Here is an 18157-nt window from a genome sequence, read left to right as displayed (position 1 = left end):
TAACACTTATATCTTCAAAGGGCCTCAGAAGGTGAAAAAAAAATTCCAAACACAAGCCCGATGTGACTGCCTGGTGACCATGGTCTCTCAGGTTGGTTTGGTGTTCACAGAACACAGAGGCACAGCTCCTTTAAGAGTCCCTGCCATGCAGAAGAGCATTTGAATAGCAAGCTACCAGAGGAATAGAAGTTAGAAACCACTGCTACAGTGCAGGCCTAGAAACTTCCCAGGGCTAGGGCGGTCAGACATGGCTCCAGACCTGCAGTTATGAACCTTGCCTGCTAGCCAGCTAGTCTGATGTCAACATTTTGTACAGCAATCATTAGAAATAATTCATAAACAGTTTTTAAATCTATAATTTACCATTATATGGATTATTTCTTACTGACTGACTAAGATGAGAATACCTTAGAAAAAATGTTTGATGAAGTAAAGAACTTGCTGAGGATTACAAATTGCTCTTGCAAAAAAACACAAAGAAGAGATTCTATTAATTACCTGGTATATATGTTTACAGAAAACTCAACCACAGAAAGAACAAATCAGTAGAAATCAATTTCCAACACTTAATAATTTTCAAAAATTGTTGGGAGAGATTAGCCATGGCCCCGTTAATTGGATTAACTACTCAAGAGCAAATTAATTTATTTCAAAACTTAAAAGGTGATAAGAACTTAAATAGTCCAAGAAAATTATCTACTGAGACTGAGAAAGAATTGGCTCTGGTAGAAAAGAAATTCCAAGATGCACACGTGGACTGCCTGGATCCAGAGCTTGTTTGTATTCTAGTCATTTTACTTTATACACATTATTCCATAGGGATTCTTATGTATAGGGAAGGTAATATCTTAGATAAATGGATATTTTTAGTACAAAAACAAAGTAAGAAATTAAAGGCCTATGTATAAAAAGGTTCTGAATTGATTTTGAAAAGAAAAATAAGACTTTGTCAATTAGCAGGAATAGACCCAACAGAAAGTGTAGTGCCTTTTACTAATGCTGGAATTGCCTCCTTATGGGTAGAAAATGAACATTAGCAAAGAGCTTGTAGTAATTTTGTCAGGTATATTAGTAACAGAAATCCCCAAAGCAGGAGACCAGTTTATAAAAAAAAAATAAATTAGTCTCACCTTCATATAGTAAAAGGAAAAACAATTTCTGGAGCCCTATATTTTTGTCATTATTTAGGGGGTTTAGTTGTAAGTTGCTATTGGTCATGGTCAGGCAGGAAACTAAACTAAGGAGGTTAGATTAAGGGATTCCTTTTTTCTTTCTTCTATTCTTCTTTCTCTCCTATCCATTGTTGGAGAAAAGGGAGGATAGGGGATGAAAAGAAAGAAAAGGGGGATGTAGATATGCTAGGCTAAAAGGATAGATTATTGAATCTACTTTTAAATAAAAAAGTAGCCACTGGTCTCAAATATTTTACCTTGGCATGTGCCTTTGTATATTGATTCAAATGTAAAGTTATTTTTATTACTATATATATATATATTTCCATTCTTGTTTAAGACATTATACCTATGCAACTTATTTTAAAATGTAAAGTTCTGTCCTTGAAAGCTACTATTGCAAACTGTTTAGGATAATTAAGATAACAATAAAACTTGTAGTAAGGGTTTAGATGTAGACAGAAATAAGCTTTATTTAGCCTTTTGTCTTTTGGATAGATAGGTGATCTTCCAACACTTCAAATATCTACAGAATATGACATTTAAGATGGTTTAATAACATAAGCCTTTTGATGACAGTGAGATAAGTCTGCTCTTGGCAGTACCAATATACTTCAAAAAGATGATAAGTATTGAAGAATCTCCATATGGAGTTTGCTTCAAATGTGGCAATGCTAGCCACCGAGCAAGAAGTTGCCCTTTCCTTGATTGCTGACAGTATACTGTCCAAATTGGACAAGTAGGACTCAAAATGATTCTACTGCTGAGCTTTGCCAAGACAAGGTAGGCCAGTCCTTCAAGATTCCTGCATCAAAGAAAGGTCTGTCAGGTATTCTGGGCAGTTAGGCTAATGACAGGTGTGTCAAGGTTGCAGGAAAACCTTGGGCGACTGTCCAGGAAGACAGCTGTCTTTCTTATTTCTATAGTTTTGGAAGTTGCTTCTTCTGAACTTCCTATTTACTCAGATAATATTTTATCATTCTCAGGTCTCTGATGAGGTTGAAGACTAAATAGTTACAATTTTAAAGTTTTCCTTGTTCCCAAATTCAGGAAATACAGATGGACTGGACATTGTGAATGTAATTCTTACCTGATAATTTTTCTTATTGTATATAGCTTTACTGTGACAGAGTTAAAACCTTTCATTTTTATTTAGACAAAAGGGGGAAATATTACAGGATATTTGACCATACTTTGAACACCAGGATTGAGGAATTAAATAAATCTACTTTAGCGCAATAGCCATATGAAGTGTTCATCTAATTACTCTTTATCAATTAAAAATTGGAAGTCAGATATCATAACAAGAGCCTGAAAGATCAGAGAAACAGGGGAGCAGCCACCAGTCACCTCCTATCTTTTCCATTCCTTCCTCCAAAAAGGACCAAGATCCTCTCTCAGCCCCTTCTTACTACTTCCTGTCTCCTGTCTAAAGTCCTCCATACCTCAATGATTAATTTTGGTCTTCTAGTGACTAGTTCCTCCCTCTGACTCCAAGTAAACTTTATTTGTCAGAACATAATCAAAATGTCACACGACAGGTTGAGCCAGAACCTAGCTGAGAGAAGTATAAGAAGGGAGGGACTTTGAATTTGGCAGTCACTTTTGGTTCTGAATGATGGAAATGGAGCTCTTTTTTCTGAGACACTGGCAAAGGAGGAAGGTCAGCTACTTCTTCCTTAACCTCCCTGGCTAGCAGGTTTTCATTCCAGCCTCTCACCTCTGAATCTTTATTGGTAAAATTGTAAGATACAAATTTATACAAAACAACACCCTTCCCTGCTTCCTTGTGGTACAACAGATACCCAGATAATTGATAGAATTCCAGATTTACTGACAAGGCCTGTCACTCAAAGGTTCGAAAAGAACCTGGGTGGCTTAAAAGAACTCTGAAAGTAAGGTGAGTCACACAGATGGCAGTTGACAAGATGCTTAAAAAGAATGCAAGCAGCTCAAAACTGCCTCCTAATTGACAAGAAAAACGAAGGGCAAAGCTACACTAATCAGGAGGAACTTATTAAGAGTCAGACCAGAGCCAGTAGAATCCAAACACTTCATGTTTTCTTGGTTTACTGAATAAGGTAGAAGGCAGAAATGGCAAATGAAGCTGAAAGATAAGAAATAGTCCTAGAAATAAAGTAATTGTAACAGCTTTGCCATCTGGTCAGCTTTTCCCCTGTATCTGGGGTTGACTTGCTGCAGTTGGCCTCAGACCTAAAAGGTGTCTGTCTCCTGTTGGCATGTCAAAATTGTTATTAGGGTCAGAGTTTGTCTTTTATCAGTCCCAGCAAGCTAGACTCAGTCATTCTCCTCCAATATGCCAGTTGGAGATTTAAGGAAAAAGGAAAAGCAGAGAAAGGAAATTTACTTTATGTGGCTTCACTGAAGAGAGGAATAAAGAAAGAGATTCAGTGACCCTCAGTACATCTTTAGAGTATGGACATGAGGGTTGTGTTTGAATAGCCGGCGTGAGGTATGCATAACCAAGTATCCCCAGTGGAGATCCGTCCCTTCCATCACTGACCCACTCTTGTCGCAGTTCAGGTCTGTTGTGCCACATAGTTTAATAAGTTGTTAATATTGTGTGAAATGTTTTCCTTGGAGGCAAGTTCCTCTTCTGGCTGGTACAAGATCTTCAGCGTTTCTCTTTTCACAGCTGGTGACTCCTGTGGAAATTTTTAATCTTTGGTTCCATGGCTTCAATAGTCTGAGAGCACACACACTTCTCTTTAAAATGTCCCCTCTGTTGCCAAGATGGCTACAGTGTCAATTTTTCAGGCCTGAAAGATCCAAGAATGAGAGAGTTCTAGAGACTTGTATCAGGATTCCAGAAAGCAACTGGGTAATGTGTGGCCAGATTGTTTCCCCTATACGGATGTGGGAGTCCCAGAAAACACTATGGCCAGCAGAGAAAGAATTCCCAAGAGGCAAGAATGAGACCCTGTTAAGTGTGACTTAGATGGCTGGGCTGGTTCAGACTTATAGAGTCTGACACCAGGAGTTTATTTTAGCCATATCTACAGAAAAAGCTTCCTGGCGACAATTAACTCAGTCCTGTATATACAACAAAGCTTAAGCAATGTTTACTTTGAAGCTCTTTACAAAGTACACACTTTCCATTAAGATAGGTTCTGTTGACTCAGAAACAATGTTCAAGATAAGGGTCTAGGGAGAACAACCAAAGGAAACGTAATGGCTTGTAGGAGTCAGGTTTGGCTTGGATCTAAGACAACACAGAATTTACTTAAGCTGTTGAAAATATAAGTGATAGGGCCTATAAGGACGAATTTTATGGAATGAGAAACAATACTCAAACTCTAGGGGGACCAGGGTTGGGGGAGTCTGGGATAAACAAACGTAACAGTCTGGGAGATTTGGGTGAAGCCTTGTTGCACAGATAGCGAAAGGTCAGGTTATAACTCCATCAGTTCCCAGCATTTCAGGTGGAAAATGAGTAAACATGTCTTTTCTTTGAAGAGATAAAGATGTATGTTTAATATTCCTGATTTCCCCATTGCTTATCTGTGTTATCGGATATTCAGTCACACTGTGAACCTGTGTCTGTATTATTTAAATAAAATTAAATAAAATCAACCTTGTGCCAGAAGGTGGAGCCAGCAATTAGTAAGTAGTACTTACTAACTAACAGAAAGTAGTCTTAGAGAGTCAGAGGGAATTCAGAGGATAGATAGAGAGACACGCAGGAAGTGGTAGGGAGGGACTCTGAGTGTGGTGGTCTTTTTGTGGTTTGGGGTGGTAGAAGGATGTTCTCTTGCTGGGTTGCTGACTGAAGAGGAAGGTCAGCTGGTTGCTTCTCTGCCTCTCTGAGCTAAAAGCTTTTCACTCTAGCATCAGACTCCGAGTCTGTTGGTAAATAGAATGACAGAGATTTAATTAAAATTACACTTGGAGGCAACAGCAAGTGGCAGTTACTGTGGGGCTTTTGTGCCCCACTGGGCCTTGGCATGAGCAGTGGGGGCTGATGTGGGATTCCCCTCTGTGTGCTGTGAATACCATTGGTGAATAAAGAAACTGCATTGGCCTGTTGATAGGGCAGAACTTAGATGGGGGGGGGGGAACTAAACTGAATGCTGGGAGAAAGGAGGCAGAGTCAGGGAGAAGCCATGGAGCTGCCACTGGGACAGATAGGCTGAAACTTTGCTGGTAGGCTACAACATTGTGGTGATACATAGATTAATGGTGATGGGTTAAATTAAGATGTAAGAATTAACAAATAAGAAGCTAGATTTAATAAACCAAGCAGTGATTTAAACAACATAGCTTCTGTGTGATTGTTTTGGTGCTGAGCAGTCGGGAACCAACAAGCGACCTCCTACAGCAGTGGGGCAGTGATTGGAGAGCTACAGTCAGAACTTGAAAAAGCAGAGGATTCAGTTGCAGCTGCAGTGCCAGTGATTAAAACAACATTTGGTGCTCCAATGTGTGTCCCAACTAAAGGATAGAGAAGTCACTCATGCTGGTGCTGTTGCTGCAGCCTGGACTTCTCTGCAAGAACTCACAGCAATCAGCTTCTGCTTGCTGCAACCTCGGAAAGCTGGCTCATGCTTGGAAGTTGGGAGAGGGGCTTGAGCTCCTTGCTGAGCAAACCACAGTCATCATTGCTGTGAACAGAGAAGTCAGCAGATTTGGTGAGACACCTGGGAAGTCCTTAAGGAAGGAGTTAAACAATATTAAAAAGAAAAATATTTTTCCTGTTAAAGATGGGAAATATCTTTTTTGTTTTATTGAGAAAAGGAAAAAAAACAAGTTTCCGCCTCCTCCCAGCCTCCCATTTCCCTCCCCGATGGAAAATATCTTAATGCAGGGAGTTAGGACCCTGTATAGTGCTACTACTGATGATTTGCAAACAGAAAAAATAGATAAGGGGATAAATGATTTGTCTGGGATTGACTTAATTCCAATTGTAACTACTGTCAGTCTGATAATTTATAGTTTATCCTTCATAGCCACATCAATTTTTTATGGCAGATATAAAAAGTGGTTTGGTAATTATATCAAATATGAAAAGTCGACCAATAAGATATAAGCTTTAGAAAGATTTATTAATGGAAATCAGAAAAATTGACTGATAAGATACAAGTCTTAGAAAGACCTACTAACGAAAATAAGAAAAATATTAAGTCACAGAGGAATTTAGACAAGAACCTATTCTGTCTCTGCATGATGAAACTGAAGATGAACCTTAGTTTATCCAGATATTATACAATAATAATCAGCAGATTATATATAACCTGAAATGTTATGAGGAAGTTAAAGCTTTCTCGGGTCGTATGTGGATGTACGTGGCTGGATGCTGGATGCCATTTATACTGAGTCTTTCTCTGTCCTGCCTATCAGCTCCCAAATAATCATGTGGATACTTTTTATTAATTATGAAAGCTTGCCCTATAGCTTATGCTTATTTTTAGCTGGCTTTTATAATTTAAATTAACCCATATATTTAATAATCTGTGTTCTACCATGTGACTTTTACCTCTATCCAATTTTATGTGTCTGACTCCTTCTGTGTCTGCATGGCTTCTCCACTTTTCTTCTTCCCATCATCCTCTGTGCCTGGAAATCCTGCCTAGCTATTGGCCATTCAGCTTTTTATTAAACCAATCACAGTGACACATCTTCACACAGTGTAAAGGAATATTCCACAACACAAATCAGTCATCATTGATAAGAAGTGGATGAGTCGGTACTCACTGAAACTTCTTCATTAAGCCATGAACCCCGTGGTGGGTTGGAGTAACGAGCTGGTTGGTTCTCACTGTCAACTCGCCACAGCTGAGAATCACCTGATAAGTGAGCTGGCCTTGAGTAACTCTCTTTATCAGATTGGCCTGTGGGCATGTCTTTGGTGGGTGAGGGGGATTGTCTAGGACACAGGAAGCCACAGCTCCTGGTAAGTGGCACCCTTTCTAAGCTGGAGGTCCTGAGCTATACGGACAGAAAATAGCAGGCTCCCAAGCAAACAGGAAGCAAGACCGCACTCCTTTGGCTCTGCTCTTGACTGCTGATCAAGCTCCTTCCTCAGCTTCCTCTCAGTGATTGACTATAATCTAGAATTGTGAGCCAAAGGAACCCTTTCCTTTCCTGTGCTGCTTTTGGTTAGCGTGATGTATCACAGTGACAGACATGACATCAGGGCAAGCAGGGGTGGATGAATAACACTTTCTGAGGCTTCTTACAGAATAACGCAAGGGGAACTGTTTCCAGGGTCTTAACACTCCAGAGTTCTTTCTTGTCACAAATCACCATGGAAGTGCGTGGCTGGGAATACTGACGTGCAGGCCCTGAACGAAGGACTGAGTAGCCCTCTGCACTTAAGAAGGTCTGCCAAGTGGCTTCCAGTTCAAACAAAGAGGAGCATTGTGATTATGGCTGCTGTAGATCTGTGGTTGAGAGACGGCTTCTGATAACAGCCCAGCATGTGCTTCCTGGTAAAGATGCTGGAACAGCCCAGGGTTGAGCAACTCTGTGAAAAGCAATCTTGCTGTTTCCACCTGCAAACATGCTGAACAGACTGACTTTTTTGGTGAACATTTATATTACTAATGATGACAGTAGGGTCTATGATGGGTGCTGAGGAACCACTCTGCCTAGCAATAAGTAAATTAATTCACAGATAAATGAGTGGATGGGGAGAGAGAGCTCCCACAGATTCCTTTGGGCTTAAGTGTTGTTAGTAATTATATTAATTTATTATATGTTCTTCTAAGGATAACACTAACAATCTAAAATATTGTGATATTTTTACATTTTAAAATTTATTTTACTATGTGTGTACAGAAGTCCATGTACTATGGTGCTCATGTAGGGTTCAGAGGACAACTTACAGAGTTCTTCCACTATGTGGGTTCTGGGGATTGAACTCTATAGGCTTGGTGGCAAGTGCTCTTACCCACTGAGCCATCTCACTAGCCCAAAGACAGTTTAGATACTGAATATCTTAAGGACAAGGAAGATTAATAAAAATTTAATCAAGATATGTAATTCTCTCTCCATTTCCTCCCCCTCCTTTCTTTCTTTCCTTCCTAGGGTCTTTCTATATAGCTCAGGCTGGTTTTCAATTCTCAGTGTTCCTGTCTCAGCTTCCAAGGTGCTAGGGCTCAGTAGTGTCACCAAGCCTAGATCAAGAAGTCTATATATATGTGCATGTATGTATGTTTGTGTGTATATATATATTATATATTACATATATTTCTATTTTTTTCTGACTCTTTCCCATATCCCTACCCCACAAGATGTATATTTCTGGTGCAGGGAGGTCCTTGCCTGTCTGATCTCATCCTTTGTTCCTTTCTGCTGTGCTGTTTCATGCCAGCATTGTTATTTCGTCACTGTTTATTCCTCACCTTTTCTACCCCAGGACCTTGGCACACATCTGGATTGCTTATCCTTCCCTACCTAGACTGATGTTAGTCTCTTTTCTCCCGAAGTCACCAGTCACTCTCAAAATGAGGGTTTCTCCTGAGAACTCAAGAACATTGGCGATGGGTTTCTGATCCTACTGCACGCACTGACTTTGTGGGAGCCTAGGCAGTTTGGATGCTCAACTTACTAGACCTGAATGGAGGTGGGGGTTCCTTGGACTTCCCACAGGACAGGAAACCCTGATTGCTTTTCGGGCTGGGGGGGGGGGGACTTAATTGGGGGAGGGGGAGGGAAATGGGACGCGGTGGCGGGGAAGAGACAGAAATCTTTAATAAATAAATAAATTAAAAAAAATGAGGGTTTCTCTGACTTCTGTATCTCAAACAGCCCTCCCTCCCTTACCCCTTCCAACACTGTGCTGTCTTTTCTCCACTTAGCACAAGGCATATGCAGTATCTATTATTTATTTATAGTTAACCCAGAATATCAGCTTTGTGAGGATAGAGTTCACCCATATCCCCAACACCATGCATGGCTTACTCAATAGACCGTAATACAATGAACCGAAGAGAGAACAAAGGAGGAATAAGAAGTAAGCTTCCCTGGCAGCAAGTTTCTGTGGACAAATGTGCTAGAGCTGGACGTCCTCAGGGAGCTAGAAGGCCAAGCAATTCCAGGAAGGCAGGAAAGCCACAGCCTTTCCAACTGCAAAGGAGCCTCTAGCATGTTTCCCAATGAATGCTGGTTCCATGGAGCCATTTGGGTGCCCATGCTTCCTTGGACACATTTGTTACTGTAAACAAGCAGAAGTTGTCATCCTGGGATGTCATTGTTTACAGTCCTCCAAAAATATGCAAGCTTGGTACTACTTAACACTACTCATGCTGCAACATTTGAGATAACAGTTTACACAGATAAAAATTCTGGGCCAGTACCCCCAGAATGGCTGCTGTGCCTAACAGGGAGCTGCCCAGGGCTGGAGATGGGGACTTTAGTATAAGATGGCCTATCTTTGGAAAACTACCTAGCAGTATGCATTAAAACCCATAACCCAAGGGCACTTTGCACACAAGGTCACCAAAGGGAGGTACTAGGAGCACCTCAAAATTGTATTTGCAATAGTCCCAAAGTGATAGCTGCCCAGGCACCCATCCCCAGGAGTCCTGATAACTATAATGGACTACTGTGTGACAATGCAAAGGAACATGGGTTGACTGTATACACAGTATGGATGAACCCCACATACACAATGTGGAAACAGAGAAACTCCACCAAGACGCATGCACTGTTCCCTTTCAACTATGGAACCCAAGGAGGCAGAAGAAATGAACCTATGGTGTGAGGTGTCTGAGCAGGAGTTGCTCTTAGGGTCAGTGAGAACCTGAGAGGGGTTCACGGGAGAATTCTGAGGGAAATAGGAGGGTCCTAGTCCTTGTTTGGATGTTGGTTCCAAGGGAAATTGGTCTGCCAGGGTTGCCGTAAGCAAGCGTCACAGTCTGGTGGACACACAATAGAAACTCATTTTCCTCCTCTTCTGGAAGCAGAAGTCTGGGCTTGAGTAGTCTGAACTCAAGAAGTGGTTGGGCTGAATTCCTCCAAGCCCACTCTACTTGACCTATTGATGGTTGTCTTTCCCCCAAGTTGTCCCTCTATGTAGATCCTAGTGCCACCAACCTTTTCCTCTATTTTCTACTTAGTTCTTGAGACAAGGTCTCTCACTTGACTGGAAGCTTGCAATTTAGGCTAGATTTGCTGGTCAGAAAACACCCGGGACCATTTATTTTTGTTACCCAGCACAGGGATTACAGGCCTGTTTAGCCATGGCAAGTTTTGTGTGTGGGTGCTTGGGATTCAAACTCAAGTCATCTTGAATGTGCAGTAAGCCCTTTATCACAAGAACCTCATTTGAAATAAATTATTTCTTTAAAAATCTTCTTTCAAATAGGGTATGTTGGCACATGCTTTTAATCTAAGTACTTGGGAGGCAGAGGCAGGTGGATCTCTGTAAGTTCAAAGACAGCTTGGTTTACACAGTGAATTCCAGGACAGCTAGGGCTATGTAGAGAGACCCTATTTCAAAAACAGCAAAATTCTATTTCAAGACTGTACTCAGGGGCTGGAGAGATGGCTCAGTGCTTAAGAGCATTGCTTGCTCTTCCAAAGGTCCTGAGTTCAATTCCCGGCAACCACATGGTGGCTCACAACCACCTGTAATGAGGTCTGGTGCCCTCTTCTGGCCTGCAGACATACAAACAGACATAATATTGTATACATAATAAATAAATAAATAAATAAATAAATAAATAAATAAATAAATAAATAGACTGTACTCCCAGGGACCATTTCTATATTTCATTACTAGAGAAGTTTCTCTGTGTAGAGAAGATGAATAGTGACATTCCGAATACAGAGGTAGAGACACCAATCTAAGAATCTGGTGCTACGTTACTGCATGTTTGACACATGGGGTATCCTTGCATGAGTTCCTCTGACTCTGCTCTTCTTACGTGTGTGTGTGTGTGTGTGTGTGTGTGTGTGTGTGTGGTGTATCTGTGTGTCTGTGTTCTGCTTGATGTGCTTGATGACTGTATGATGGCAATTCAGGTAGAGACTTTGCTTCTGCAGTCACAGAGCACAGGCAGTACTCCAGAGGCTGCATCTCAGGAGGCCTCACCCAGTAGGGTCTGCCTCCTCAGTTCTGACAATCCTCAGGCCCAACTTAGCAAGGTTCATGATGCCCAGTCCCTCAGGCTGGGTGCCACCCACTAGGCTGAAGGTGTTTTTCTTCCTTGTGCAAATTAATTCATGAGATAGGCCCTTGGGCACTGAGAGGCTTGCCAGCCTTGCCCAGTCAGCTGTGCCTGATCAAATACCCTATGGCCCGGAATACCTACTGACTGATTCCAGTGTCCTCGGGAATCTGAAGTACTGGGGCTATTGTGTCTGGAGGGGAAAGGTAGGTAGAGTCAGGAGGGTCCATCTGGGCCTATGACCCTCAGTTTGTGACCCTGCAGGTCTCTGGGCTGTTGCCTTTTCCTGTTCTGACATTCGTCTCTCTCTCCCAGGACAGGCACAGAGAGAGCCATGTTGGGCAGGAATGACAGTTGACAGAAGGACCCATTTTCTTGTCCTTAACACCTTCCACAGTGCTGTATTCAAACAGAGCAGACACCCCTGCACCACGCCAACCAGACACAGACATACAGGCATTACCTATCTTTCGGCACACAGAATCATTCAAGCATGCATGTGTTTCTGCAGTTTCGGGAAGTCGCGCACCTGACCAAGTACATGACTTATGATCTCATTCTCCCCAGGTCCCCAAGGCACAGCCCTACCTGACTCACCTCTGTTCTGTATTAGCAGAAGTGCTCCATCTTCCAGCAGCTTGCTCAGGTCTCTGGGACACTGTCCCGCCCAACCATTCTTAACCTGTCCCTTGGACTGGCCGCCTGCTACTTAAATACCTTACTTCCCTCCCCCTTGCCATTCTGGAGGCAGGTGCAGGAGACCCACGGGTTCTGTGTGGCCAGAGCTGAGACCCAGGTAAGGTCCCTGTATCCTGATATTCAAGGGAAGGAGAGTATCTAGGTAAGGAAGGACTTGAGTACTGGGGTTCATCCTGCCTCTGTCACTGACCTTCCAGGCTATCCTCGGGCCTCAGATGGGGGAACCTTTACTTTTTTATATACCATGCCTGTCAAAACTGCTGACATCATACTTGAGGGAGATAAAATCTGGTTAGCTCCAGATTCCTGTGCCCATCTTTCTCATCCCTATGTAGACATTTCCGGGGCACAGACATACATATTTCCCTGAAATTGCTGGGACCTCATTTTGTTGGAATCAAGTTCCTTTCTCTGACAGTTAAAAATAATGCTTTCACAGGTGACAAAAAGCCAGACTAGCTAGCTCTGTTGAGCAGACGGAAGACAGAGTTCTTCTGGAAAGTAGGGCACAAAGCCTGGTGTGAGCTGAGTGCCAGCACAGGGCCTGACAAGATGGCATTCTTGTCATTACTGTTGTTCCGTGGGCCCAGTGGGAACAGACCTGCTTCTTGCTACTTCAGCACGGTGTCAGATGCACAAAGTCATTTGCAGAACTGAGTTCAGGCTCCAGCAGTGGGTGGGGGAAGCTGAGTCAGGAGCCAAGAGCTGGATGGGGATGATTACTAAGTTGGGTCTTTAACAATTATTAATTTAATAATTGATATAAATAATTAGTTATTATATGAGCTCCATTTATCTGTCCACTTTATAGGAGCAATAATTCCCATCTACTTCATCCTCAGGGTCCTTCAGTGGAAACTTAAATGTCATCAGTTGCATAATGGCCACGTTCCTGCATATGCGTGACATGCAATCCTACTTGAGAGTAAAATAAGGAAAAACATGCTTTTGAGCTAGTGAGATGTGGTAATGGGAATCATGATAATGTGGTAGATATGACCAAACTCCTGTCCCTCAAGGGGCCATGAGTGACTACTCTCTTCTCTCTCTCTCTCTCTCTCCCCATCCATCCATCCATCCATCCATCCATCCCTTCCTCCCTCCCTCCTTTCCTTTTTCCCTGCCCTGTCATTCCTTTTTTCTTGTCATTTCATGTATTGAAAGTCCTGATGCCATGATACCCCAAACAGCTAGTATCTGTTGGCTCCTTTGTGTACTTCACCGACAAGCGTTGCACTCCACAAATGCTTGCAGAAGACTCAAACAAAGTTTGCTCACACAGTTCTGTGCACTTCTAGTAACACACACACGATATTGATTATATTAAAACCTTCCGAGTAATTGCTTATGAGGCAATTGTTTGGAATACACAAACAGACACGTAAGTGGCCCTTGACTTCATTAAGACTTGATTTCCTTAGCAGTTCAAAGTTGATGAAGTCAGAAAAGCCACAATCATCTTGATAAAACGTAAAATTGCCCTAAGGCATTTTTTCCCAAATGTTACTAAGAACAAAGCAATATTCTTGAGAATAACTTGTTACTTTAGCTACAGATAATTAAACTTCCCCCAGGTTTGCACCAGTGCATTGAATCTTGACCTTAGAAAGTTTAAATCATTTTGAAATAAATACCTTTACAACAATTGAATTTAGAAAATTTTATTTCATACTTTTTTATAGTTTTCTCACCATCACACCTTCATTCTTCATATTTTCTAAACATGCTAATCATATTTGTAAACTTTTATTTTGTTTCATGTGTATGGGTGTTTTGCCTCTGTGTGTTTATATGGACCACACATGTGCAGTGCCCACAGAGGCCAGCAAAAGGTGTTAGATCCCCTGGAGCTGGAGTTACAGATGGTTGGAAGTCACTATGTGAGTGCCGGGAATCGAACCCTGGCCCTCTGGAAGAGTAGACAGTGCTCTTAACACTGAACCATTTTTCCAGCTCTGCTAGTTAGTATTAACCTCAATAACATTAATCTTGGGGAAGATCCAGAAAAAAAGCAATCTTAGAACTCATTTCTCTATGCATTAGTAATCTATAAAAACACATTTGTTAATAGTCCCAAAGACTCTACAAAGTGGAGCTGAATCCGGATGAAATTTATGATGAAATGGGACATGTTAAGACCACCTGTCTTCACAGGCAAGCTTGACGATGCCTGTTGCTAGCCTCTAAGGAGTCAACAATAACTTGCCTTTAAAATGACCAGTTTTATTCTTTATCCTTCAGCTCCATGCTAAGAGAGCAATTCCTGCAGAGTGAGGCTCTGGTTAAGACCTTGAGTAACAGGCAGATTCAGAAATGGGAGGGGGTGGGCAAAAATGTAGAGGAAACAGCCCCTATATATTAGTGCCATGAGGAAGGCACAAAACCATGCCCAAAATATTTATGATACTTTTTTTTTTATTTTCGAGACAGGGTTTCTCCGTAGCTTTTGGTTCCTGTCCTGGAACTAGCTCTTATAGACCAGGCTGGCCTCGAACTCACAGAGATCCACCTACCTCTGCCTCCCGAGTGCTGAGATTAAAGGCCACCACCGCCCGGCTATTTATGATACTTTTTACACATACATACTTTTAATTAGTCATGACAAGAATAAGTTGAAAATAAGCAAAACCCAAGTAGCCATATGTTTGCATATGTTTGCAGAGATCCACCTGCCTCTGCCTCCCGAGTGCTGAGATTAAATAGCCACCACCGCCCGGCTATTTATGATACTTTTTACACATACATACTTTTAATTAGTCATGACAAGAATAAGTTGAAAATAAGCAAAACCCAAGTAGCCATATGTTTGCAACTCAGGTATTTTAAATAATTCTAGGAAGAGGGGAAGATTTCCACCATGTTCTCTTGGGTTACATGTTCATCTAGGTGACTGAGGCAAGAATTGATTCTAGTGAGTTGTTTTGTCTCATTGCCATGTAATGGAAAGTCCTTCCCGGAGTGCCATAAATGGGCCAGCTAGCAACTCTTGGGGGGTCACATCCTGTGCCCCAAGTCAGGTTTGGCCACCTGCTCTCAGTAGGACAGTTGAAAGAGCCAAATTAATAGGGGAAAGCAGGGAAAAGAACTGATGTGGCCTAGTTTTCATTCTTTTGCTGTGTTAAAAAAAAAACTGTGATCAAAAGTAATACAGGAAGAAAGGGATTTATTTGGCTTACACTGCCAGCTCACAATACATCGTTGAGGGAAGTCTGGGCAGGAAGTACCGATGAAGAAATACTACTTGCTGGCTTGCTCACTAACTTCCTTACATAACCTGGGACCACTTGCTTACGGATGGTGGCAATCAGAATGGGCTAGGCCTCCTGCATCAAGATAATTGATAATTATCAATTGATAATCAAGACAACTTTCTCATAGACATGCTCACCTGATAAAGATAATGATTCAATTTAGACTTTACTTCCCAGGTGATTCTAGACTGTGTCAAGCTGACAATTAATGCTAACTATGACATGGGGCATGGGGCAAGAGGGATGCATAACTGAGCAGTCCTGGTCAATATGTGGTCTGATTGACCATTGTCTCAGCTCTGGTTCTGACAGTTATCTGATCAGGTCAAGGAAGTCCTTACCTCTGCCTCCACTTGAAGTGATCAGGCTGGTTCTCACAAGATAATTTCTGCTCCAAGGTATGGCCTTATCTTTGTGGATAATTACCTTCATCTGGCAAGTGGATGATTCCCTAACTGCCTGTTACAGGGGGCACCATTGTAATGGACTGCTCTGTCCCTTTAAGAGACAAGCCATGCCCCTGCCCCTGCTTTCTTCTCCCTCTCAAAGAGGCAGCTTCTGTCTCTCCCCACTTCTCCCCTCTCCCTTCTGTCTCTTCTCTCACTCTCTCTCTCTCTTTCTCCCCGCCTCTCTCTCTTCTCCCTTTCTTCCTTTCCCCTTCATTTCCCACTAAATAAATATCCAACCTCACTCTGCATGGCTTATCCATGTCTCTGTCTCTCGCCCACCACTTGTCTCCCTGCCCGGGACTAGACACCATCAGAGACCTGGGCATGGTCTCCTGGCATGCCCATCTGTCCATCTCTCATTGTGGAACTGGCTGCCCCATTGAGGTTTCTCACCCACCACGCAGCTCCCTGCCTGGGACTCGTGGCTCTGGGACTGGCTGATCATGGGACCCACTGCCCACTGCTGCTGCTTGAGAACCTGCAGTGCTTCTGCTGCTGCAGCCACTCAGAGATCCGCAGCAATTTTACTTTTACCATTACAACCATGGCACCAAATACATCCTCCTGACTGTGCTCTTGCTCACTCTGCTGTAACCTCTCACCTAGTCTGTAAGAGAGACTAATGAGGTACTTGTCATGCCCTTAGCCCTCAGCTTCGCTGGCAGTTTGGGCCAGAAGAAGGCCACAACACATTCTTCCAGCATTTGCACTCATCCTGACCAAGATCACATCTTTAGGACTTTCTGAGTAGTACCAGATGCATGCTTACTCCTACTGTTCCAAGTCCATTCTTCTTCCTGCCCCAGGTGGGTGGACTCTGTTCTCTTCCCTTACCCTCCAGACTCACTGAGGATACCTCCTCCTCCATGTGCTCAGTCTCTCACAGGCTAGGCTTAATGGTCAAGGTAACAGTCCCAGGACAGATAAGTGTAAGACATGTGTGTCTTACAAAGTATTTTTACCAATCTTTAAATTTTGAACAATTTGACGGCATATTAAACTCAAGAGCTCCAATCCCTCCTCTTGTTCATAGAGCTGTAAAGTAGACCTTGCTTTAGAGGCTACAGACACTGCACCGATCAAACCAACCTTGTCAAAAGGGCCTGATACTCAACAGGCAACTCTATTTTGAATTAGCATGTAAGCACCTGCTTCTCCCAATAGTGAAAAGTGAGAGTAGAATGACCCCATTTCCCACTCAGGAACAGAAGGGCTGTGCCCTGGAACTCCCTTCCTTTATGTGGGCGGCTTGCCATCTCTTTAAGAACCTAATCATTTAATTCCATCATGGCCAAGGCTCTTTCCTCATTATGTGAGTTTGAAGGGCAAAAAAGCAGGGAAGGAGAGGAAAAAGGAAAGAGAGAGAACAGGAGCCATGTCATAGTCACAGAATCACAATGTCGTTTATGTGTGCTCCATTCTTTGAAGCAATCAACAGTCCCCCTTGCTCTAGACTTAGGGGTGGAAACATAGCACCTGCCTCTTGGAGGAAGAAGCATCAGTGATGTTATAAGCACACACAAAAGAGAAGATGGCTACTGTGTGATCATCTCTGAAAAGTTCAACCTGTCTCAGCATTCCTCCCTCACCCTCTGGCCCAAGAGGCTAAGGATGTATTCACACAATAATATCTCTTCTGCCCTAGCCCTGTCATTAGCCACTGAGGCACGCTGGCCAGACCACTTTGCTTCCATTTCATCCAATGGTTGTTAGAAGGATTTAATTCTACTAAGTAGTGAATCAAAGGAACATGGCATGGGAATTAATGCAGACTATCTCCTCAGTAAATGGTAGCTTCTGTGTCCATCCACTTCTGCCAATTCATCTGTTAGAACACAGTTGGGTTCTAAACCCAGCCTGCCTGGATTTGGATTTTTTTCCCCTGCCACTCACAAGCTGTGTGATATTGGGCATGTCATTTTACCTCCAATACTTCATTGCTTCCCTGAATTCTGTCTTTAAAGGACTTGATATTGCCAGGAGGTGGTGGCGCAGGCCTTTAATCCCAGTACTCTGGAGGCAGAGGCAGGCGGATCTCTGTGAGTTCGGAGCCAGCCTGGTCTACAAAGTTTGTTCCAGGGCAGCTAGGGTTGTTAAACAGAGAAACTCTGTCTCAAAAAACCAAAAGAGAGAGAAAGAGAGAGAGAGAGAGAGAGAGAGAGAGAGAGAACTTGATATTAATTGTCACATAGCAAAGTTGCAGGAAAAAAAACCTCCCAGTTTTAACTACTTATGCAGAGGAGCTCACTGCCTAGTGGAGACTTCCCCATGCCAGGAACTTTCATGGAAAGAAAGTAAGAAGTTGCTGCTTTTACAGACAGGGAAACTGAGGCTTGACCCATCCATATGGAGAGTGATGGTGAGAATTGCACAAGACCCCAGGACTCTGGGGTCACACAGATGAGTGTTATCTAATTTATCAGCTGTTGTCTCCACAGGTGCTCGCAGTGAAC

This window comes from Microtus oregoni, unplaced genomic scaffold (genome assembly GCF_018167655.1).
Source record: "Microtus oregoni isolate MIOR12 unplaced genomic scaffold, Mior012 000020F_ref0000438, whole genome shotgun sequence".
NCBI classification, from domain to species: domain Eukaryota; kingdom Metazoa; phylum Chordata; class Mammalia; order Rodentia; family Cricetidae; genus Microtus; species Microtus oregoni.
The sequence above is the reverse complement of the archived record's forward strand: the minus strand, read 5'-3'. Positions refer to the sequence as shown.